Here is a 26,448-nt window from a genome sequence, read left to right on the forward strand (position 1 = left end):
CGAGGTCATTGAGAGAACAGGACCTCTGGTTGACCTGCCAGCAGGACGAGGCTCCTTACCCCCTTCCCTTGTCCTTGGAATATACACTCCATCCACTCTTTCCACAGTGGGAGCCATGAGAGAGTAAGGTGTTGCTGAGGCCACCTGTACAGTGACCATGACTGAACCCAGTTAAGGCCTATACATAAATTTTTAAGATTCTAGCAAGTGGGGAAGAGATCTACGTCTCTTGTGGCAGCCCAAGACAAGACTCATAAGTAAGTTTCCTTGCTTGTTACACCTGCCACCTACCAATCGGGAGACCTCTTTCTTTGGTCTCTCCCTGACCTCCATGTCCGGGGGCCAGTTTGTGAACCAACACAAATGCATACAGCTCTATAACCCAAAATCCCCATCAAGAAATAGAACATTATCACCCCCCAGAAAATTTCTCATGCCACTCCCTAGTCAATGACCATTGCCATAACCCCCAGAGGCAACCACTGTTCTGATTTTGTTTTTTCTATAGGTTAATTTTTCCTGCTTTAAAACTTAATATAAATATTTTGATGTATTTTTTATTCTCTTGTATAAGACTTCTTTCACTCAGCATAATGTTTTTGAGATTCATCCATGTTGTTGAGTGTCTTAGTAGGTCTGTTCCTTTTCATTTATGAATAGTCTTACCTTGTATGACTATAACACTTTGTTTAGCTATTCTCCTGTTGATGGACACCTGAAATGTGTCCAGTCTGGAACTATTGCAAATGAAACTGATGTGAACATTCCAGTGCAGATCTTTTTGTGGCCATATGCTTTCATTTGGGGGATAAATATGTAGGAGTAAAATTACTGGGTGATAGGATTGGTATATGTTTTGTTTTATAAAATCTTCAGGCCTTTCCACAAGTGGTTGGACATTTTTATGTTTTCACCAACACGTGTGAGTGTTGTTTATGCAACTGCTCTGCATCCTTGCCATCACTGGGTGTTATCAATCTTTTTCATTTTAGTTAGTCTCTTGGTTGTGGACTGGAATTGTGGTTTTAATTTGCCTTTTTCTAACTGGTAATTACTTGAGCACTTTTTCATGTGCTATTGGCCACTCACATATCTTCTTTTGGGAAGTTCTGTTCAAATCATTTATCCATTTAAAAAAACTTTTTATTTTGAACTAATTTTAGACTCACAGGAAAGTTGCAAAAATAGTACAGAGTTCCTCTATATGTTTCATCTAGCTTCTTCTTCTGCTGTTAACATCACATGAAATCACTGTGTAATTATCACAACCAGGAAACAAATGGCACAATACTGTTAACTAAGCTATCGAATTGATTCAAATAGACCAGTTTCCCTACCATTGTCCTTTTTTCTGCTCCAGATTCTATCTAGGATCCTATACTAAATTTAATCTTTATTTCTTATGCTTCCTCCACTTTGAAAAATTGCAGTGTCTTTTTATTATTAAAGTCTAGGTGTACTTCATATATTCTGAATGTAAATCCTTTGTTAGACATACACTCTGAAATGATTTTTTTTCCCCAGTCTGTGGCTTGCCTATCCATTTTCGTAACATTGGCTTTGATGAGCAGACATTTTTAATTTAGATGAAGTCTAACTTATCATTTTTCCTTTATGGCTATTGCTTTCTCTCCTGTTTAAGAAACCTTTGCCTAGCTATGATTTGTGAAGATATTTTCCTGTTTTCTTATAGAAAATTTATAGTTTTAGGATCTGTGTTTACATTTATCAACTATTTCACATTAAATTTTATGTATGGTGTGTAGAAGGGGTTGAGGCTACTATATTTTTCTCCCATAAGGATATCCAATTGTTCCAGGACCATTTGTTAAAAAAACTTTCTTTCCCCATTGATTGTTTGGTTCTTTGGTTGAAATACAAATGATTTTATAAGTGCCTGGCATTGATTTATTTTTCTACTTGTATGCCAGTTCTATACTGTCTTGATTACTATAGCTTTAGAGTAAATCTTGAAGTTGGTTAGTGTAAATACTCTAAAGTTGTTCCTCTTTGCAAGATTGTCTTGGCTATTCTAGGTCCTTTGCATTTCCCTATATAATTTAGAAACAACTTGTTAATTTTTACAGAAAAGACTGGAATTTTTACTGGGATTTTGGAAGAAATGGCACCATAACAATGTAGTCTTCCAATCGATGAACATGATACATTTTTAACATGTTTTTCTAAATATTATAGAAATTTCCACATAATTAATGTTTTTCTCCTTAGTTTCTTTCAGCAGTAGTTTGCAGTTTTTATATCTTACACATCTTTTGATACATTTATTCCATAGTATTTTATGACTTTTGAAGCTAACTTAAATAGAATTTTAAAACTGTTTATTTTCCATTTGTTTGCTACCAACCAATATATGAAAATACAATTGATTTTTGTATCTTGACCCTGAAAAATTCTCTTAGTAGTTCTGATGTTGATTTGTAGATTCCACAGAGTTTTCTAAACAAAGAATGATGTAATCTGTGATTAGACAGTTTTACTCCTTCCTTTCTGATCATCATGCCTTTCTGCTTTCTTGCCTACTGCACTAGTTAGGACCTCCAGTACAATACTTGAAAGAAGTAATGAAAATGCCCTTTTCTCGATCTTATGGGTAAAGTATTCAATATTTTATCATTGAGAACAATGATAATGGTGTTTTTTTTTCTTAGATGCCCTTTATTAGATTGAGGTAGTTCCCTTCTGTTGCTAATTTGCTGAGAGATTCTAGCATAATGGGCATTGAATTTTATCAAATGCTTTTTTTGTGTGTGTCTCCCTTAATCTGTTAATATGATGAATTACATTGATTTTCCAATGTTAGACCAATCTTTCATATCTGGGATAAACTCCAATTAATCATGGTATATATTACCATTTTTAAATATTGCTGTATTTATTAATATTTCATTGGAGATGTTTTTGTTTTTGTGAGAGATATTATTTTGTAAATTTTTTTGGAATTTCTTTGTCAAACTTTATATCAAGGTTATGTAAACCTCATACATGCATTGGGAAGCAATCTACTACTTTTTATTTTCTTTCTTTTTTTTTTTAAGATTTTATTTATTTATTTGACAGAGAGAGAGACACAGCGAGAGCAGGAACACAAGCAGGGGAGTGGGAGAGGGAGAAGCAGGCTTCCTGCCAAACAGGAAGCCCAATGCGGGACTCAATCCCAGGGCCCTGGGATCACGACCTGAGCCGAAGGCAGACGCTTAATGACTGAGCCAACCAGGCGCCCTACTTTCTATTTTCTTAAAGAGTTTGTGTTAACATTTATATTAGTTCTTCTATGAATCTTTAATAGAACTCACCAGTAAAATCATTTGGGCCTGGAGGTTTTTTTGTGGGAAAGTTTTTGATAATAGATTTAATTTCTTTAATAGATATGTAGGAGACTATTCATATTTCTTATTTTGCATCATTTTAGTAAGTTGTATTTCTCAAGGAATTTGTACTTTTTTTTTAAAGATTTTATTTATTTATTTGAGAGAGAGAATGAGAGATAGAGAGCACGAGAGGGAAGAGGGTCAGAGGGAGAAGCAGACTCCCTGCCGAGCAGGGAACTCGATGTGGGACTCGATCCCAGGACTCCAGGGTCATGACCTGAGCCGAAGGCAGTCACTTAACCAACTGAGCCACCCAGGCGCCCAAGGAATTTGTACTTTCAACTAAGTTGTAGAAAATATTTTAACTCGTTCAAAATATTCCCTTTTTGTCCTTTTAATGTCTATAGAATCAGTAATGATATCCCCTCTTTCACCTTCATTCTTGAAACTAGTAGTTTCTATTTTCTCTCCTTTTTCTCTTAATTGGTCAAGTTAGAGATTTATCAATTTTATAATTGTTTTCCAAACAATCAAGTTTTGGCTTTTTGATTTTTCTGTTTTTTTTTTCCATTTCATTTACAACTGCTCTTATCTTTATTATTTCCTCCTTTCTACTTCCTTTGGGTTTATTTTCCTTTTCTTTTTCAACTTCTTATGGTGGAATCTTAAGTCATTGATTTTTGTGACAGATTGTATTTTCCCAAAATGGTCATAAGGGTATCTCTTTTCTAGAACTTTACCACACTCCATCAAGATTGAAGTCTAATTTCCCTCCCCTTGAATTTTGAGGGTTTGTGATTCACTTGTAACCAATATAATGCAGCAGAAGAGATGCCATGTGACTTTTGAGTTAGGTTATGAAAATCAATGAAGCTTCTGTTTTTTAGCTGTAAATTTTATGCTTGGAATCCAAATCTTCATGTAAGAAGGCCAATAGCCTTGAGTCCTCAATGCTGTGAGAAAGCCAAGCCATGTAGATGTTATGGAACCTGGACTGGATCGCCTGACGGAAGAACAAAGCGGCACTTGGAGGACAGGAAGTTTATTTAACGTTGGCAGGCTCAGAGGAGAGTGATCTCCAAAGGTCTGAGCCCCAAGCACAAACAAAGGGGATAATTTATACACTTCTACTTCGGCATACTGGGCACTCTTGGCGCATGCGCAAAGTGGAGCAAGGAGAGGAACCCGGATTGGTGAGCACAGGAAGCAGAGCAGAGAGAAGAACCCGGAAGGGCCCTGGGGCAGGGGCTGGGACTCCCTTGCTGGCTTGGTCGGCCATCTTAGGACACAGATTTTTTCTTATCACAGAGAGATCATGTGAAGGTGTTCCAGTGAGCAATCCTAGCTTTTGAGTCCTCCCAGCCCAGGAGCCAGAGCAGTGAGTGAAGGAGCATTAAGATGATCCAGCCATTGGGTCCTCTCTAGCCTTCATATCTTCCCACTTGATGCCTCTTCACTTTTCAGATGCTGTAGTAGCCCCAAATTCAGCATCCCAAGTGGTGCTTATGAGCAAGGGACAGGTGAGGCTAGGTAGGGAGAGACAGGTAGAAACATGACTAGGCTCACACAGGGACTACAAAACCAGGCTCACAGAAGTCCTAGGTATGAAGAAATACACAAGATATTAACTAGAGAGAAAGGAATACCTTGTTTATTCTCATGATATTTATAAGAACACTTTGTTCATTCTACATATAGACAGGATATTCTCATAATACTGACAAATCCATCATGTTATTGACCTGAAATTTACCAAGTTCCCTGCTCAGATTTCTATATAAGACCAACCATAAGCGCCCACAGTGGCAACCCATTCAGGACCCCTCTCACTCTAGAGAGCTTTTTTTCTTTCCTTTCTGTTTTCACCTTCCCTTAATAAACTTTCACTTCACTTCACCCTTTTGTCCGGGAGATTCATTCTTTGACTCTGTGAGACAAGAACCCTGCAACTCCGCAACACTTATTGGGGACTGCCTTCTAGCAAAATACTGTATAAAAAACAAAACTTACCCAGGGCCTGTCCATTCTTCCCAGTGTTAACATCCCTCTAATTTCTGCCAGATTTTGGTGACTCTAACACTTCTGGGTGGTTGGTCTGATGGATAATCCTTAGCCATTCATTACCAGAAGTGGAAACTCAGCATTTATCTTTTTAATTTGTAAAAATGTATTGTCTATCTTAAAAGAGAATTAATCTATTTAATACAAATATTAATACAAATGTATTTGTCTTAATTTTAGTGAACTTGTTTAGGAATTTTTTCAAAATTTTTTCATGGTCCAGGGGTCTTTTTTTTATGGTCATCATGAATTCATAGGAAGGGGTTCCAGCAGCTCAGGCCTGTTTCTATCAGTTCTCACAAAGTGTAGAGCAGGCCCATGCTTCACTTGAACCTAAACACCTTTCTCTTTGGCTCCTTTCTTTTTATGATCATTTTCCTTTACATGCTGCAGGAAGCTATCTGGGCTCTTAGAGGGCTGAGTTTGCTCAATACATTCACTAATTCTCTTGTCTAGAATCTTGCCCTTGTTTGTTTACAACAATGTCAGCAGCATGATGGGTAACATTGTAGAGTCTTCCAGTTTTGCTGTGGTTAACATTTTTGGGAAGTTCCTTTCTGAACAGAGCCCATTCTCTTGATGTATACAGTATCATGTTTCCTATAGGTTCACATGTATGTGGCAGAAGGAACAAAGCCATGGTTTCTAAAAGGCCTAGAGAATGCACTGTGTGTGCCTCTCCTCTTTCCCTTTGTGTTGGTTATTTTGGTGAATTACTGGAAGATGGTAGTTCTGACCGAAAGGGTGAAGTTCTCCTGCAGAGAACAGAACCTCAACTTCAGCTGCTTTCCTTTCTGAGTTTATGTTGGAAGTTCACGTGTCCTGTTCTAGATATGGCCTGGAAACCTTAGCAAAGTTACCTTGCCCTGTGAGTAGAATTTTAGGAGAGTAGATATAGCTTCACAAACCCAATAAACAAAGAAGGAAGAAAAAAATTGAAGACTTCTAGGACTAAAGGGAAAGGAGCTCACAGACTCACCTCTAGCACGAGATCCTTAAAGCCACAGGCAGGAGGGGCTAGGAAGAGTAGAGGAAGACCTTGCATCTGGCCCCAGCTCCTACATCAGGACACCATTAACCTCCTCATTCCCATCCCTGTCCAGGCTGCCTGGGCTTGTGCCAGCAACACTGAGTGCTGTCTGCTTTTCCGTGATGTCTTGTTTTTGCTTGAATTTATTTTTGCCTGGGGTAGAACACTGTATCCATCTCTTTTCCAGGAGGTGGGAACAAAGATGGCTTTGTGGGAACAAAAATTGAGGCCTATCCTCAAACTCAGTTGGAGCTGATTGTTATAATTTATTAAAAGTGTAATTCTGTTCAGAACATGAAATGGGAATGATGACTTAACAGGCACACAAATGAGTGTTAAATCATGCAAAGCTTGAAAAAAGACCCAAGAAAAAAGTGGAGAAGGGGTAACAGTGCAGAGAGAGGACCAAAGTTTCTGGTCCAAATCAACTGTGGAAGTGAGCACCAAGAATTCCGGAAACAGCCTTCTCAGAGGGAGAGCTGCAGTGTTAGGTGTGTGATTATATATATGTGTGTGTTTGGGGAGGAGTGGGTGAGGAGCTGTGTAAAATGAGAGAACAGGCAAAACACAGAGATTGGGGAAAAAACCAGATGTCTTCCCACTCTGTCACTTCCTTTTCAGTCTCTATGCCACTTCTCCTCCCCTTAAACTAAAAGCTCAGATCTAACTTACAGTATGTAGCAAATAATCAAGTTTTGGATTCAAGCTGCCTCACCCTTTACTATCTGTTTGGCCTCAATTTTCTAATCTACATAATGGGAAAAATGAGCAAAGCTGAAGGATTTTTGTGTTAATGAGTTGAGATAGGCTACCCCCAAACACTTAATCCAGTGCCTGGCAACAGTAGCTGCTAAAGCTGATTGTTTGCTCCCCACTCACCTTTATCTCCTTACCAGGCCAATTTCCTTGATCCCTCATTCAAGTATTGGCTTGTTACAGTTGTTGTATTTCTGTGTTGCACAGAATTACAGAATCATATAATCTTTGATATGGAAGGGATCATTGAGTTTAAGGGAATTATTTAACATTTTTCAACTTGTTATTGAGTCAACAAGTATTTAACACTTTCTGTGTGCCAGTCACTGTGTTAAGAATTGGATATAGCAGTGAACAATAATGACCAGTCTTTGCTATTTGTGCAACTTACAACCTAGAAGGGGAAGGATGCTTCCTTTAAACAAAGTGTTTCATAGATAACTAATCAGTCACGAGTGTGCTAAGTGGCAAGAAGGAGACTTGGCGAGCTCTGCAGGTGAGTACAGCAGGCGACCTGAAGTAGACAGGAGTGTTGGGGAAGGCAGCCCAGAGAAGTGCCTTTGGTTTGAGACCTGAGCATGCGCTAGAATTAGCTTGGTGAAGGAACTGAAAGGCATCAGTGTAGCTGGATAGGGGTGAGATGGGTGGAGTGGGGTTGAGGGAATTGGGTAAGGTGGGTGGTTGAGAGCTATGGAAAAGAGGGGCTCAAGGGAAGCTGAAAAGGTGAGGTAGGCAGGGTCTAGATTATGCTGTGCAGGCATGGCTAGGGAACTGACAACAGCAACACAAAAGCAAAACCATGTAAAACATTGGTCTTCCTTGCCATAAGTCTTCTGGATGATTCTCTTCTGCTCTCCATGGCATTCCAGTGCTGATTGAGCTTTTGAAGCTAACACTTCAAAGGAGTCAAGATCATGGAGTCATTTCTTCCCAAACGAATTAATGAAATACCAAACATAAATCTAGGTGGTCTTGAGTGTCTTTCTATTTGGGAACTGGCCAGAGTGGAATGTTGACAGTAAATTGTACAGCTTTTTATTTTCTTTAGAAATAATGTACTTAGAGAATGGTCTCAAAGAATGCTTCTTTGGAATCTCTCTACCCAGTTCACTCTTAACTGCAGGGAATCCCTCACAGAAAACTGTAAATAAGCAACTCTGGAATTAAATTAGCTCCCAGCTATCTTAAGCAAATATCCTACGAGGGAAATTGTGTTATCTAACTGGCCAGTTGATTCTTGGCTTTTTTCAGCTTCAAGAAAGAATTTAAATGGGATTCCTGTGTGTTACTCTCATTTCAAATCCTCTGGAGCAGATAAACATTATCATGAAACTGGCCAAGGATGAAATTTAAATAAGTAGTGATTGGAAAGGATGACAGTAAGAGTTTCCAATTCACAAAAACAGACAAATTAGTTTAATTAACTGAAAAATTTGGAGGACAAAGATATGGGGGGAGTTATTTATGTTGATGTGTAATGCATGCTCAATATTTTTATAAACAAACTTATTAGGGGAAAGGAAACACACCAATATAATTATCCCTTAAAAATGCACCACCAAAGAGTAATTTGGAGCCAAGAACATGTTTTTTTTTTCTTGTAAGTTACTGTCCCTTTATATGGAAGATGAGAGACCTCTTCTCACCAAAGTAGGTCTTCCTCTGTTGTGCCATTATACTGCCAGTCTGACTATGGTTCATCCATCGTGTGTATTGGTGTTGTGATCACAGTGGCTGCTCATGTGGTTGAATGACTATCTGAATAGAGGAAATAGAGGCTGCCTTTATGCTAGAAGCAGCCATCTTTTCCTGATGGCTGAGGGGGAAAGGACTTTGATAGACAGCAGAGCATACTATGGAATGGTGGAAAGACATTGGCCACTAATTAGCCAGAGATGCTTCCAAAGCAAAGTGGGTAGCTGAGGTCTACTGTCTCTCCTCTCCCAACATGAAACAATATATGCACATATAGGGTCTTCTGTTAACTCTGGTTGTGTAGACAAGGACTCATCCTGATATAGTAAATTAGAGGTCAGTGTGTTTTAAATCTGGAGATCTTTTAAATCCCTTATTTTAGCCCCTGAAGCTAAGGTACTAGCCTGCCTGGCTCCACAGACCTACCTACCTTCCTTGCTTCCTTCCTTTCTCTGTCTAGCTCCTTCCCTCCCTTCTTTTTCTTTATCCTTTTTTTTCTTCCTTCCCTTCATTCAACAATTATTATTGAGAATTGATGACGTTAGAGACACTTTTCTAAGGGTGGGCAAAATTATGGGGAAGACAAAGTCCTGTTCTTTTTGTTCTTATGTACTAGGGAGATGGAATAAAAACAGATTAGTAAGCAAATAAATAATCATCATAACTGCAAATAGTATAAGTGCTACGAAGAAGTAACATTGAAGGCGATGTGATAAAGTCTGACTCAAGGTAGAGGAGATAACTAATTCTGCCTGAGTGTTCAAGGAGGACTTCACCGAGGGGTGATGCTTGAGTTGATGTCTGAAGGACAAGAAAGAACTAACCATGTGGAGATCTGGAGAGCAAGAAGCCCAGCAGAAGAAACAGCCAGAACAAAACCCCTGATGAGAAAAAGCTTAGGGTGTTGAAGGCAGAAATAAAAGTGATGGTAGAAACAAGGGAAGTAGGAAGGAGAAAGTGCAGTAAGATGAGATTGGAGACTATGTAAAGCTTACAGTCCTTGGCCTGGGGATGATTTTTTTCTAGGTGCTCAGGGAAGACTTTGGAGAGTTTTAAACATCTGAATGGCATCATTAAACTCGAATTTAGGGATGCCGGGGAGGCCCAATTGGTTAAGCATCTGCCTTCAGCTCAGGTCATGATCTCAGGGTCCTGGGATCCAGCGTGGTATCAGGCTCCCTGCTCAATGAGAAGCCTGCCTCTCCCTCTTTCTCTGTCCCTCCCCTCCCCTACTTGTGCTCTCTCTCTCTCAAATAAATGAATGAATGAATGAATGAATGAATAAATAAATAAATACAATCTCTAAAAAATCTGAATTTAAAGAGCACTAGTTTGGCTACTATACAGAGAATAATTATAGGGAGGAAAGAGTAATAGGAAGCGAATTCAGTGTTTTGCTCTTATATTAACTGAGATGATTGTAATGATAACAAAGCCAATAAGAATATGACTGTATTTTTACTATTATTAAAACAGAAGGACACCTGGGTGGCTTAGTCAGCTAAGTGTCCAACTCTTGGTTTCGGCTTAGGTCATGATCAGGGTTGTGAGATCAAGCCCCACATTGGGCTCTGTGCTGGGCAAGGAACCTGCTTAAGATTCTCTCCCTCTTCCTCTGTCCCTGCCCCCTACCTCTTTCCCTCTCATAAACAAACAAACAAACAAGACAGAGCAGTTCCAAAATGATTGTCCACTTCACAAATATCAGGATCTAGTTGGAAAGGTAGAATTTTAGCATGTTACGTTTGGCATATAAACTTGGTTTTTAGGTCACTATTCTCTTTTTTACCAGATGGCTGCCTCAGTTCCAGGCATCGCATATAGCTACCAATGTCTAGGCAATGAAGGGACTGTCCCCTAATGATCTTTTTATTAGCAGGGAGAACTGTTTCCAAACCCCTTCCCACCCCAGAGACCAGGGTTGGATCACATATCAAGGGGGAATAGAATTACCATAATTGTACTAAACCTATAAACCCATTGTGGATCATTCCTTTCTATGAGCACATGGAAAGATAAATGTCTGAACAAAATCTGAATTCAACACTGGGTGTTATACACAAATAATGAATTGTTGAACACTACATCAAAAACTAATGATGTACTATATGTTGGCTAACTGAACATAATAAAAAAAAAATAAAACCTTCTTTAAAAGACTAGAGACAAAAAAAAAAAAATCTGGACTCACCAACAAGGAGGAAGGGAGGCAACTTACAGTGTCATGCATGATTGATTTGATTACTCTGAATAATTCAGATAACTTAAATTCCCCACCCCAACCCCAATCTTTGTCCATGTTACTCTATTTTTTGATAGACAAGACCTTGTGCGGTGATGTTATTCTAAAGACTTTTATGACAGATTGAATTGAACTTTAAAAATCACTAGAAACTATATATACTTCATCTTAGGTTTTCCTGAATTTGTCATTTATCAACTCTTTTTGACTAATGAGCTCTCTTTTAGTATTATTTGGTCCAATGGGGCCAAAGATGGTGACTGGCCAATCCAGGTAACATTGATGCTATTTGTGGGTTGGTCCTTCTGAGACTGCTATGAGATTGATGCGTATCATCACCCTCCTGGCCCATGTCTTTGTCCTCTTTGTCATTTTCATCTTGCTCATCAATGTGCCCATCTTCGTTTTTATATAATGGTGACCTGACTGTTCCTCTTCTCCTGAAATCAGCTGGCATTACTTTCTTCTGATTGCCCTTGCTCTGGGTTACTTTGGTCAAGGTGCCGGCCCTGCAACTTCACCACGAAGCACTGTGTGTCCCCTCTTGTCTCCATTGCTGCTGCTGACCCTCCTCCACACAGTGTCCATCCTCCCCTTAGCTGGAAGAGGGCGATTTCTTCAGAAGTCCCGGGACAGCAGCTCTAGATTCCTTTCCAATGTCAGATTGCTACTTCTATCCTGTGGGCTATCTCGCTGTCCTCATAACAGAGCCAATATAGTCATTTCTTACTGAAGTTAGTCTGCATTTGATTTCTGTCATTTGTTACCAATGTTCCTGACTAAATATACTTGCCTCATATAAATTGCATTCTAGATGGAAGAGGAAGATAAGTATAGATAAGTAAGGCTTAAAAAGGAAGACTGCCTTGTCCTATTTAATCAGCTGAGTCAGGGACAGTGCCGGGCAGAAGTTTCTTGGCTGTCAGTTTAGTGTTCTTTTCACTTTCTTGAAGCCTGTGAAATTTCTTTCCCTATCCAGTCTCAGTCATTATTTAAAATCATTCAAGTTAATGTCACCAGGCTCTCCCAGGAGAAGCAGGCGATGGCAAAGTCCACTCTTGCACATAACTCCTGCAACCGTAGTGTCATGCTTTATTGAGTCTCCCACCAGAAACGCCTTTTAGCTGGACACTGACGTCACGTACAAATCAGGTAAGTAGCTACCCAAATAGAGTGATTCGAGAAGAAATAATAAGACCTCTTGCTTTCCATCTATCTGTAAGCAGCTGAAGTTACAACATCCCCAAAGGTAGCAAAATCCAATTGTCATCAGGAGAAGGGATGAAGGACTCTCCTTCCCCACCTCCCTACCTCTCCCTTCTCCTTCCCCTTTCCCTTTTGGAAATCAGCCAGTTTAGTACCAACTTCTCAAACTGGAATAAGCTGACCCCTGAGGTATGTGAAGGTGGTTGGGAGGCTCTAGGATAAACACAGACCATCTTCCCAGGGTGATATTTTCACTAGTAAATTTGGACAGAAACTTATTTTAATATTGAAGAAAAACCCTCAGATAAAATAATAGAGTAAGCATGTGAAATTTACAGGAATTTATAAGCTAAAACATGAGGATTACACTCAGCAGCTCCTTTGGAATCTGCGCATTCACCCTGATGCATGATTTCCCTTGTCCTAAGGGACATTAGGGGTACTTTGGTAGAAAAGTTGCCGGGCACAAGTGTATTATAAAGGGTATGGATTATGGAGTAGGAAAGCCTGGGTTCAAAACTTACTTCCGCTTCTTATTAGATCTGTGCCCTTGGGAAAATAGTTATAATTCTTGGAGTCATTATTTCCTTAGCTATAGAATAAGGACAATAACCCCCCTCACAGAGTGTGGGCTTCAAGGAAATGAGGTCTCAGGGGTGCCTGGCTCACAGTAGGCCTGTTATAAATGGCACTTTCCCCCTCTACTTACACTATGAGCTGAAATCTGCCTCCGGAAAACTGTCTTATTGGTCTCAGTTTTGTCTTCTGGGACGTCAGGAGTAAGGAAATCCATCTTTTTTCTTCCTCCATTACAATCCTTCAGTCATATTTAAAAAAATTGTAGTAAAATATGCATAACATAAAACTTCATTCTAACCATTTTATTTATTTTTTTTAAAGATTTTATTTATTTATTTGACAGAGAGATAGAGAGAGAGCACAAGTAGGCAGAGAAGCAGGCAGAGGGAGAGGGAGAAGCAGGCTCCCCGCAGAGCAGGGAGCCCGATGATCCCAGGACCCTGGAGTCATGACCTGAGCTGAAGGCAGCCGCTTAACCAACTGAGCCACCCAGGTGCCCCATTCTAACCATTTTAAGGTGCAAAATTTGGTGGCATTAGTACCTTCACAATGATGTGCAACTATCACTTCTAGTTCCAGAACTTTCTCATTACTTCAGACAGAAACCCTGTACCCATTAAGCAGTCCCTCCCCATTCTTCTTTTCCCCCTAGGTCCTTGCAACCTATAACCTGCTTTTGGTTGCTGTAGATTTGCCTATTGTGGGTAACTCATGTAAATGGAATCACAGAATAGCGGGCCTTTTGTGTCTGGCTTCTGTTTTCCTGGAGCTCAGGGCAATGAAGAGGCCAAAGGGAGCTCAGGGGAAGGGAAGGCAGGCAGTGCACTTAGGGATTGGGAAGGGCAAAACAAGCATATTTTGCCTCACCCTGCAACCCCAGGCCCCACTCTGACACCTGGTAGTCGAAGTCCTGCCATGTTGCTGCAGGTCACAGGTTTGGCATGGGCATCTGCACCAGTCATCTGCATGATGAGTCTGAGGCCAGGCGCACTGTCAGATCCAAGGTCGGCTTGGGCAGCAGGTGCTTGGGAAACAATCTTTCGAGCTTGCTGAGTCCAGCTGGATGCCATGTGCTGTTTATCCTTACATGGCACAATGGAGGCTCATTGTAGGAGCAGCACTTGGCCAAACATTCACAGGAAAGGCAAACCAGACTGGCCCAGCCGTGGCCTTTGGAAAGGCAGAAAGGCCACTCATGTGTGCAGCCAGCAAGCTGCATGGGCAATTAAATCACTCTCAAGGAAAATCTTGTTTGAGCACTAAAGGTCATGGCCATGATTTGTCTGTGATTCTTTGTCAATACGTTTTTCTAACCAAGTACCACATAAAGAGTCCATTATATGGGCTTCAGCATTGCCTGCACACCCAGGGATGGGAACGGAAAAAATTGTGGGCAGGCCCTGTTAAACGCACTATTTAACACCACACAATTGCTCTCTGTTCTCAAGTCTGCCTTTTGTTTACTCAAGTCCTAATTCATGTGGGGGGGAAATTAGTGTAACTAGAAGTTTAGGGTCTCATAAAAGGCTTTAACTAGTTTCACAAAGATATTCACAGATGGCTGCACAGTAAACATTGAAAAGGCCCAGCGCTGGGTGAGAAGCTGGGGGAATGGCCCTGAAATGTGTTTGTGTTTTGCTTTAACGGTTCCAGGTTGGTTACAGTAAATCACTGAGTTAGACTCAGAGATTTCTGCTTTTCCCCTGGGTCCTTTCCTGTCCTTTCTCACAAAGGGGACCTAGAGAAACCATTGCATCAAGCCCAGGCTTAGAACTTGAGGGCTGTGAGCATTTTTACAGTTTCTTTTAGGAAGCTGGTGTTGGAAAATAGCTCAGGCAATCTGGGCATCTGTGGGAGTGGGAATGCCTCTGCATTACACAGGCTTGACCATGGCAACCCCAACCCCACAGAAAGAGTTACCAGTTGCTCAAGAAGCCACCCAAGTAGAGAAGCATCTCCCCCTATGGAAACTCAGGCTCAAATCCCACCTCCTCCATGAAGCCCTAAATAATTTTTGAAGCTTTATTTTTCTCCAAGTAAAGTAAGACCAGGGCAGGTATGTGGAAGCTTAATGTCAGCATCAGAGACCTAGGCCCCTTTGTTCTTTCTGCTCTTCCATTCCTTATCATATGTTCCCTGTTTTAGCTGGGGCTACATTTATAGCTTTTATTTATTTATTTATTTATTTATTTGTTTGTTTATAAAAAGATTTTATGTATTTATTTGACAGAAAGAGCAAGCACAAGTAGGCAGAGTGGCAGGCAGAGGGAGAGGGAGAAGCAGGCTCTCCTCTGAGCAGGGAGCCTGATGCAGGGCTTGGATCCCAGGACCCTGGGATCATGATCTGAGCTGAAGGCAGATGCTTAACTGACTGAGCCACCCAGGTGCCCCTTTTATTTATTTTTAAAAGATTTATTTATATTTGAGAGAGAGAGAGAGCATGCACAAGCAGGGGGAGGGGCAGAAGGAGAGGGAGAGAGAATCCTCAAGCAGACTCCCCACTGAGCATGGAGCCTAACACAGGGCTCGATCCCAAGACTGAGATCATGACCCGAGCTAAAATCAAGAGTCAGAGGCTTAACTGTCTGATTCACCCAGGAGTGCCTACATTTGTTGCTTTTAGTGTAAGAAATGAAAATATGTACTTTAAATTTCTCTTTTACATGAATGAAGTCTGGAGGAGTGAAGTCCAATTTGGTAATTCCTTGGTGTCTTCAGAGACCAGTCTCCTTCTAGATTATCACTCTACTGTGCCCAGTGTGGGGCCCTCATCACAGGGTCTAGGATGGCTATCCCAGCCATCAGATTTGAGTTCCAGGCAATACAATGGGAGAAAGAAGAAGGGTACATCCTTAACAAGGTTAGGCAAAAAAAAAAAGAGCCCAGAATTTGAAGGTTGGAGAGATGAGGGTAAAGACTAGTAGTGGAGATCAAGCTAAGATAAAGGGGTAATTTTATTGATTTATTCTAAAATGTATATAGAAGAATGAGCTCACAGTTTGGAGCCAGGGTTCATATCTTCCTTGGTCATGAATGTGACTTTGGTCTCAATTTCTTCATTTATGCAACAAAGGAGTTAGACTTTTGAGAACCCAGACTCATGGGCTCCCTTGGTTCAAGAATAGGGAGGTTTTAGGATAAGCCAAAGTGGGATAACTAGCAGGTTAGGAGTGCTGAGAAGATTTGTCCAGAAGGAAAATGCTGAGTGGAAGCTAGGAAATGGAACAGAGAAGCTGAGGACCAACAAGGCAAGACAAATACCATGTGGGGCTGGAGATGGTAGGCTGCAGAGGAAATGGGAGAAGTAAATTTGGAATTGAGGTAGCTAGCAGTCAAAATACCCAAGGACTGAATGAGCTGTGTAAGAAGAAATTCAATGCAGTTGGCTTATTTGCCCAACATCCCTCTTCTGTCTGAACTTTGTGGGTCTGGGAGAAGTCCTTGAAGGGGTAGAGCCTCTCAGGATAGGGCTAAATGGTGTTCACATTTCTTATAGTTCTTAAACTCTGGGATTCTAAATTGAATGAAGAGGTGATAGAAATCCCTAGGAAACATTGGCCTGGGAGCTGCTGCTTCCTATCTGTCTAGTCCTACATGATCTTGGGTTGGGCCACAGACCTCACTGACTCTGCAGTAGGAACAAACAGTACTGGTTTCAAGATATACAAAGAAAAAAGTTCTCTGTCAGGTGGAGATACATGGGTCAGTCTAACCGAAAGACCATGGGGACTTTGTTGGAGTAACTGTGCTCATCTGTTTTTTAAGAGCATGAGCCTTGTGTGGTGTTTCTCTCTGGGTTTTAGGAAAGGAAATTGGGAGGGAATGAGAAAGGTAAAGACACCTTGCGGAAAAGTTTAAGTATTGGATTTTAGACTTCCATGCAGGCAAATATCTTTAGTGGGAAAGACAGATGATTTTTTTTATCCCTCCTGATGATACCAAGAATTTTTCAGATACTCTCAAGTAAGTGGCAGAGGTCAAGTGCAGGCTTCCAGATAGTTTCTTTAGCTGTCCGTAAGTTAGGATTTCAAAACTCTCCAGAAATCACTGGGCTCTTTACCCAAATGCTCAGTTCACTACTCTGCATGGAATATGCACTAATTCTTGATACTCTTGTCTTTGATTTGGAGGATAAAACTGAAGGCTATTGTTCTTGCAAAAAACAAGCCCAACCTCTTGGGTAATGGGGAGAAGATGGGAAAAGAGGACTTCTGAAGGGAACACAGGTCAGTGCACCCTGCTGAGCTGAACTGGAATCAGCCTGGCCAGAGGGAATTCTCTGGTATGATGAGAAAAACTGAGGGTAGTGTTGTGTTTCAGACAAAATGAAAGGGCATTTTTATTGGTTTCTCTCTTGTATGTCTTTTGACTATAAAAAATGGAATCAGGATGTGCTTTGGCAGTTAGACATTTCTATATTTCCAGGTGAACTCAAAGAATTTATTAGAATCTATTTACAACAGGTAAAGCCCCATTTTTCTTGTGTTAGGAGAAGCTCCCTTGTTGACAAGGTAAATAGCAAATGAGTCAAAGGACCCTGAAAAAGAATATTTTTGAAGGGTTGCAATAATATCTTGAAGGTTAAACCATTAAATATTCATGATTTAAGGTATACTAATCCCACCCAAATTGTAGTTTAAAATATGTAGGGAAGCAATAATATAGATTTCCCCTAATCTGCAAAGCTTAAAATAGAGTTTGAGAAAAACAGCAACCTACAATTTTGGCAACACTCCTTTTAATGAAGAAAAACCAAAGAGCAGCTTGAGGTCTATCTTCCATGGCACATTCTCTGGTATTACAGTGTATACTGGTTATTTTCTTTAAGGTTGTAAGGAAGACACATGAATAAATGAATGAATCAAGGGTGATCTTTGTTTTCAAGAAGGCCAGATATATACAGAAAAATAGAACACATGGCTGCCTAAGATAAATGCCAAATGATGAGCCATGGTTCTGTTCAGAGCTTCACCATCTGCCTGATAACCCTGGAATGGAAACCTGGGGTCATTTTTAACCTCCCTTTTTCCCTTGTTCCTCCACATGTGTTCCCAATTCTTGACTTTTTTAATTTAATTTAATTTAATTTAATTTTATTTTATTTTATTTTATTATTTTATTATGTTATGTTAATCACCATACATTACATCATTAGTTTTTAATGTAGTGTTCCATGATTCATTGTTTGCGTATAATACCCAGTGCTCCATTCAATACGTGCCCTCTTTAATACCCATCACCAGGCTAACCCATCCCCCTACCCCGCTCCCCTCTAAAACCCTCAATTTGTTTCTCAGAGTCTTGACCTTTTTTTCATGCTGATCCCTCTCGCTGGAATTCCATTTGCCCCTCCTTCCCACCCCTTAAGGCCAAGGTAATTGCCAGCTCCAGCATGGAGGCCTCCTGATGTCCTCAGTACAAAGTAACTCCTGGAGCTCAAACCTACTTGCAAAATTCTAGTGCTCTAGGGTGGACTACATGGTGGCTGTCTTTTGTCTGGGCTAAAGGAAGGAAGCCAGAGAGATTTTTACCTTTTGACTGTAAGATCAAGAGATGAATTAACTCAGTTGAACTTCCAGCAGAGGCATTTTCAGGCCAGTTGTTGGTACCTTCATACCTCAGTGGCTTGGCAGGAAGAATAAGTGGTGAATGTGCATCTCCTTAGAAGAGTCCTGGGCCTCTGGGTGGCTGGGGGGAGAGACAGAGAGACAGAAAGACTGGGATGAGCCCTCTCCTGGCTGGGAGGAGGCCCAAACGTCCCACTTCTCCATCTTCATGACAGCGACAAATGTGGCTGGAAAATGTAATATTTGAACGTATCAACTGCTGTTTCTCATTCAGTTAACTCTTGTGACCTTGGGTCTCTTCCATTCAGTGCCTAACCTTGCTTTAGAACTGCAGCAGATGAGAACCTCAAAAAGAACAAAGCAGTACTTGGCTTTTTAAAACTCATGACAAAGATAAGAGCCATGAGAGGTAGAGGTGAGAGAAAGTGTTAGAGTTTGTGTGTGCCAGAAATGAGAAGCTGGGGAGATGGGCCAGCTTCATCCACCCATCTAGGCTGGAGAAGTGTCCTGCGCACTCCTGTAGGGAGTTGGGTAGTTGGGTTTTGGGCAATGACCGGGGCAACTACACTTCAGTGTGGGTCCTAGGACAGAGAGGATCTGTGTCTCACTTCTTAGGAAAGCCCAAGAAAATGTTAAGCCTTGCAGTTCTCTTGCACCATGCAGCTTGGTATATGGTGTGTCTCTCTGAAAAGAGAACCTGAAATGCCCCACTGCCTTTCCCACAGCCGCAGGGTGGCATGGGAGAACATCTGGAAGCCCCTCTCTCCAGTGCTACCTTAGAGAAGCCCTCTCACCTATCTGAGTGAAGACCAGTGGATATGGTGACCACACAGGGAGCTGTGACATCTCCAGGAATGCTAGGGAAGATAGACACAGGCAACCAGGACTGGGGCTGATGTACAAGCATCCCAATGAGGTGCAGAAGTGATGGTGACTACAGATGAGATAAGTCCTCCTTATCAAAGGAGCTCCGTAAGACTCAGGGTGACATAGATAAAAGCTCTCTGGACAAAACCATAGGAAGAAGCTCTGGTTTGCCTGATTTTACCCAGTCTAAGATGAAGCTTCTGTTATAAACAGGAAGGGGGAGTTTGAGACAGAAACAAAAAAATAAAGATCCATTTGCTCATCTCAGTTTGTGGCCAAAGTAATTCTTATGTGCTATACAAAGTCTAGTAAGATACCATATCCTTGAGTGTTGTAAATGTTTCATTTATTGGCAGAGTGAAGTGCCCCACCTATTAGTTCAACTGCTAATAAAATGTCCTTATACCTGATCCGCTGTTAGTTCTCTTTGAGGTGAGCTGGGGGGTGGGGGGGTGAAGGAGATGAGCTTCCACTAGGGGCCACCAGACACCACAAAGCAGCAGACCAGCCGTCAGTGCCACGTTAACCACTTCTGTAGAGCTCCTATAAGCCACCAAGCAGAAAAAAACTGTCATACTGAGTTCTAGTCTAAACTTGCACCCAGCCTATACTTGCACTGAAATTTTGGTGTGAGATTAGGAAGGCCTTTGCTTTTAGAGAGCTTTGGTGGAAGATTCTCCTTGAAAGGAGCAAATGCTTCATTTTTAAGAATTTTTTTTTTTTTTACAAATTGTTCTTATCTTACAGAGAAGCTAACAATTTAAACATCACTTGGCACAGTTTCCAGTTTCTTCAGAGATATGAGATGCCTGGGTTCTCCATAGGTGCTCAGCAGTAGTATGTTTTCATTGGACTTCTGATTGTTTGCACTGAACTCTTAATCAGTTATCGCAAATTCTAGGATTAGGGAACTGCCAGGAAAATGCTTTACCTTTGCATGGAAACACTTTAAAAGTGTTTCCATCTCTTTAGCACTTGGGGATCTAATCAGTTGGCTATCTCAGTTTTGCTTTTTAGATATGGTCTCCGAGTTGTAGGTGTTAGATGCAATGGAAGTAATGGACAGCTTGGAAATAACTCTCCTGTCCTGTTGAAACTAGCAGTCAGCATCCTTTTTGCGGCAGACCCAGGCCTGCCACCCTCCTCAACAGTCATCTAATCTTAAAACTAGGTTAAAATCATTCACTGGATATCCCCTCTGAGTCCTAAATCTTTAGCATGGCACCTGAGGACTCTCTTAGTCTGACTTTTCCTTGATGTCAGCTCTTACTTGAATCCCCTTCTTGTGGTTCATGGAACACACCCAGCATTTTTTCACACCTTTGTGCCTTTGTGTATACTGCTACCCAGAATATCCTCTCCCTTTGACCATTTGGTGAATACCCACTTGTATTTCAACACTAACCCCTTCCCTGAACTTCTAAGAAAGCCTAACTCTATATCCCTCATGCCTCTGCTATACTTGTTTTATAGCCTCTTTAGTGCTTTTTTGAAGGAATCTAATCATGTGGCTGTCCCTTCTAGATTGTAAGGACTTTGAAAGCAAGGACCGTGTCCCAGCTAGCTGTTCCTAATGTGTGGTGTCTAGTAGGCCCTCAGGAAAAGTTCATTGTGTAAATTAAATCTGCTTTGATTTTTTGCAAAAATCTTGTTGTGCTGCTAGTTTAACAATGGTGCCTGGAAGTCTTTTCCAGTTCGCTGGATGTAGTTGTGTTGAGAAGAAAGATTCCAGCTCAGGATTGGGAAGAAGAGGGTGCTATCCAATCCTGACTTTAGGTCCAACGGACCACTGAATCACAGAAATATTTCATAAAGCAAAGAATTCACCAACCAAAACTGGGTAAAGGATTTCATTGCAATTTATTATGTATTGTCTCTTTTATGAGAGTTTATTGCCATTAGGGATTTAGTTGACCAAGACCACACCCTCATCTGAGAAGCTCCAAAGAAGCTTTTGAAATTACCTCCTGGAGGAGCCTTGCTTAAAGGGCAGGTTCTAAGAAAACTATGACAGAGGAAATCTGTCTTTACTTAGTAATTTTCCCTCCTATCTGGTGTTCCCTCTGGTCTCAGATTGTAACTAAGAGATTCAGAGTGCCCCCCTTCACCTATTTTTTAAAATATATGTCAGAAATGCAGTTCTCAGTATTTAAAAAAAAGTTATTCAAGTATAATTAACACACAGTGTTATATTAGTTTCAGGTATACAGTACAATGATTCAATAATTCTATAGATTTCTCAGTGCTCATCAAGATAAATGTACTCTTAATCCCTTTATTTATTTCCCCCACCCCCCACCCACCTCTCCTCTGGCAACCACTAGTTTGTTGTCTATTTTTCATCTGTCTCTTTTTTTCTTTGTTCATTTGTTTTGTTTCTTAAATTACACGTGTGAGTGAAATCATATGCTATTTGTCTTTCTCTAATTCATTTATTTTACTTACCATTATACCTTCTAGGTCCATTCGTGTTGTTGCAAATGGCAAGATTTCATTCCTTTTTTATGGCTGAGTAATATTCCATTGTGTATATATACATACCCCACATCTTTATTCATTCATCTACCGATGGACACTAGGGCTGCTTCCATATCTTGGCTGTTGTAAATAGTGCTGCTACAAACGTAGGGATGCATGTATCTTTTCAAATTCCCTTTCACCAACTATCTGAACACCTTTGATTATTAATATACCTCACAGTGTATTTTAATCACATGTTTGTGTGGTTTTAGCCCCTATGAGACCCTGGGCTTCTGGAGGTCAGGAAAGTGTATTCTATTTACCTTTATATCCTTGGGCTCTAATTAGTGCTACAATTGTCAGCACTTGATAAATGTTAGTTGAATGAAAGCATAAATAAAAAGTGTACAGGCTTCCTACCTCCTACTATGTTTTTGAGGTTTCCTTTAACAGAGGAGCTCACATTTTCCTGGAAAAGACAATGTTCCTATAATTTTTAGACTAAATAGATGCACACAAAAACTTAGCACATATCTCAAGATTGTCCCAATACAGTAGTGGAACTGGAAGAGTACATATTCTCAGTCCACAGAGTACTTGGTAGTTTAAAGCAATTTTTCTCTTATTTGATCTTTCTAATGATAACCCTGTGAGATGAATGTTACTCTCAACAGTTTACCAATGAGAAAACTGGTGTTCAGAGAGGTTAGAGACACCCCAGAGTTGCTCAGCCAGCAATTTCCTCAGCCAGACTTGCAACTTCAGTCAAGTTCTTTTGAAGATAACTTTTGAAGATTTCAGTCAGTCTTTTGAAGATCACTCAATGTTCTTTTCATTATTATACACAGCCTGTCCAGCTCGGTCACCTCTGGACCTAGTGAGGTCTCTGAATGGTAATGCAATGCTAATTTTGGATGCAAACTTAATTGAAATGTCTTAAAACATGAGACTTGTGTTAATGTTTTCCATTGTTCTAAGAATTATGCAGTAAACCATTGAAAAAGTGTGCCTATATATCAGACATTATGTTAATAGTACACATACTGCAAAACAGAGTTACTAAAATACTCTTAGCTCTCTGCTGGTGCAGTATATGCACAATATTCAGTATACTCTAAATGTTTCGCTTAAGCCAACATAAGAGCAATTGAAAAATTCCATAAGTGAAGGTATCTGCAGCCTCTTCAAATTGTGTATCTGCTCTATCCACAGTATTAGGCAAAAATGAAGCTTAGTCATATCTATGCAATGTTTCACAATGAAATGCTTGGGAAAATTGCAAACCAAATGCATGCTATGCAGTCAATTTGAAAATTTGATTTTTTTATAACCTTGGGCATTGTTAGATTCGCTACACAGTGCTTCTAAATCCCTTTGCTTTATGGTTTTCATATATCTGAAAAGATAAATATATGCAAAATTGGATATTTTCCAGCAATGTGCCTTTCATTTGTAGTTCCTGAAGAGCTCAGCTATATGCAGTAATGTATTTATGTTTTAGAATGCTGACTATTGAGTAAAGTACTTCACTTAAATATACAATGCCTCTACCAGAATTCCCTAAAATATCTGGATAAATGTGGTTATGATTTTTATATAATTTATTGTGTTCTGTCAAATCATACTCATAACTCCCACTTTGTATTTTAGGAATTTGAAAACATATCTTATTTCTACCACTAGAATATGGGTTCCTTGAGGGCAACATCTATAACACTCAGTATTGTGTTTAGCTACCAGTAGAAGAAAGCTTTACTAAGGGACTGAAACGAATAGGAGTTGAATGACTTCATAGAATAAGAAGTCCAGAGGCAGGCAGCTGCTGGGTTTGGCTTGGTGGCTTAGTGATATCGGAACAAATATTTTGTAGCTCTCTAGTCTTTTCCTGATGCTTGAGGCCACATGTTGCCTCATGGTTGAAAACAGGTTGCTATCCCTCCAGTCACTGAGTCAAAAGTAGGGACAGGAAAGAAGAGGAAGACAGTGGTAGTTATTTCTATCTCTTTTGTTTCTCAGAAACCTGCTAGTAGACTTTCGACTTACTGACTTCTTGGCCAGAGCCACGACTTGGCCACACAACTGTAACAAAGCCTGGGAAAGTGGGTATTTAACTCTACTAGCTTTTATTGGGCAAACAGAGAAGGCAGAAGTGGTTGGGAGTGGTCCTTAGCTTAGCCAGACAGCAGTATTTGCCACAGAGTCCTTTTTCATTTCCCTGAATCTCCTGTAGGCCTAACACAGTGCATAGATATTTCAAATGGATAAAATCCCTTCAGTATAATCCAATTTATAAATTATTGCATTAGCCTTGTTGATGTAGGTCTTCAAGGGAAAGGAACTAATATGAGTGCCTGTGAGTTCCACATGCTCTGAATTATTTACTCCTCAGAACAATCCCCATTTTACAGATGAGAAAACTGGAGCTCTTATGTTTAAGATGCTTGAGGTTGCAGCTAAAGAATTGAAAAGATTGTTTTCAAACACAGATCTGTCTCCACTCTACTACTCTGACTATTAAATAATTCAAATCACTTTGATATGAAGATCATTCTAGTAGACTGGCACATTCTTGATATTCCTTATAATTGTGAAATGGAAGTTCTGACTCAATACTGTCAATGTTCTTTTGTGATAATATTTTGTTTTTCATTATGGGCTGTGACATCATTAGATAGATGTTCTAAACTGCAGTTGTTTTTTAAAAAGTATGTCTGTTTAAGCAAAGGTTAAGAGGGGGTGCCTGGGGTGGTTGGTGAGAGGTAAGGCTCGTGCTAACCTCTGGTATGTCTAGGGATAGAGACAGCATATTACATTTTGGATTTGACTTTCTTTGTTCAGGTAAGAGTCATTTGCTGGGGGCCTCATAGCTGTGCAAAATGAGGATGAGGAAACACTTCTTGCTCAAGGAGGGCACAAGGACCTTTTGTACCTCGTTTGGACTGCCAGGTACGCAGAGCTGATTACTGGGGAGAGTTTGCATGAGTCCAGAGTCTTTAGGAAGGAGGGGCTGAGAACTTAACTCCTGCTTCCTGAGATTCACCTTAAAGGAACTAATTGGTTCCACTGGCAGAAGACACCAAGGGATCAAAAAGAACCACACCAAGGGAAGTATGAAATAGTGAGCAGAGCTGATGCAGCATGTGGCAGATTCAGGAGACCTCTGGTAGGGCGTCCTAATCTGGGGAACAGAGGGAATAAATGAGTGTAGACTAGAGCACTAGGCATCAGCATAATATGCAAAGCACTGATAGAACTGGGTGGACTCATTCTCCTCTGTAACATCCTGAGGCTGTTGGAGACAACAGCAGAAGTGGACTATCCCAAACTCTTCAGTTCTCTGCTGGCCTGGGGTTTGGTCAAGACAATTCCTCTGGGGACTGAGTGAGCCCAGGAGCTCTGGGGTGGGCTATGAGAATCCAAGAAGGAAATCCCAATTTACAGCTCCAAAGAGCTAATGTCAGGTCTGGAGTCATGCTTAGGAGAAGCGAATGACTGTTTTATGGGAAGTACTTAGGTTATACCATCTTCACTTCTGTCTTGTCTATCTATATCAGGAATGACTCATTAAAGATATGTCTTCACTATGAAGATTATAGAAGAGCCACCTGGGGATCATGGTGTATGTACACACAGAGAACCTCGAGTGACTAAATGGATAGGAAACAAAGGATGGGAGAGCTAGTAGCAGAGATTAACAGAATACAATTTGTTTTTGAATAGGTAATATGCTCACATGTTCAAATCCAAAAGTTTTGAAAGTATATAATAAAAATGCCTCCAGTGCTGTCCCCATCCACTCAGTTTTCTGCCTTAGAGACAACCAAGGTTATGAGGCCCTGCTCTGACATACTTCTTGAGAGATATTCTATACATATATAAGCAAGTATGTGTGTATATGTATGTGTGTGGAGCTGCACCTTTTTATACAACTGGTTTTATATCATATGTACCCTTTTACATCTTGCTTTTTTAAAAAAAACTTGACAATATAATTTGGAGATCATTTCCTATTAATATAGACAGAGTTGCCATTTGTTTTTCTTATTTTTATAGCTGCTAAAATCCCATTGCTGGATGCACTTATACTTTAACCAGTCCTCTCTTTGTGGATATTTTTGATTGCTTCCTATGTGTTGCAATGATTAATCTTGTATGTACATCATTTGTGTGTGTGTTTGAGAGAGAAAGAGAGAGAAAGAGAGAGAGAGAGAGTCTATTGCTAGAATAAACTTCTAGACAACACATATCCATCATGTGAAGATCTATTTATAAGGGTTTGATCATTTGTGCTCTATAGCTACTAAAGAGAACTCTTGTTCTAGGGCTCCAGATTTGGTTAGTAGGTTCAACCGAATCTAACAATCTCCAATGAAATGAACAAGAAGTTCCAGAAAGCCGTGTATGTTTCCCACCTTGCCCCCAAGAGACTGCTGATTTTTCTTCACAGCCTTGGGGATGGATGACACTATTATTTTCAGACTGTAGCAAGACATCAGCTAAATAGATCCCTTTAGATCCTCTAAGTTTGGTGCCTCTCACTCTCCTGTAGTCTCTGTGGGTAAAGGGCATGATTAAATGTTTGGTTTTAAATCTTCCTAATCCAAGGCATCCCTTTCATCCTCCTACACATGGTCTAAGAAAGTTGAGATAGAATCA

This window comes from Eumetopias jubatus, unplaced genomic scaffold (assembly GCF_037043125.1).
Source record: "Eumetopias jubatus isolate StellerSeaLion01/CBP00866 unplaced genomic scaffold, mEumJub1_p1.0 scaffold_15, whole genome shotgun sequence".
NCBI classification, from domain to species: Eukaryota; Metazoa; Chordata; class Mammalia; order Carnivora; family Otariidae; genus Eumetopias; species Eumetopias jubatus.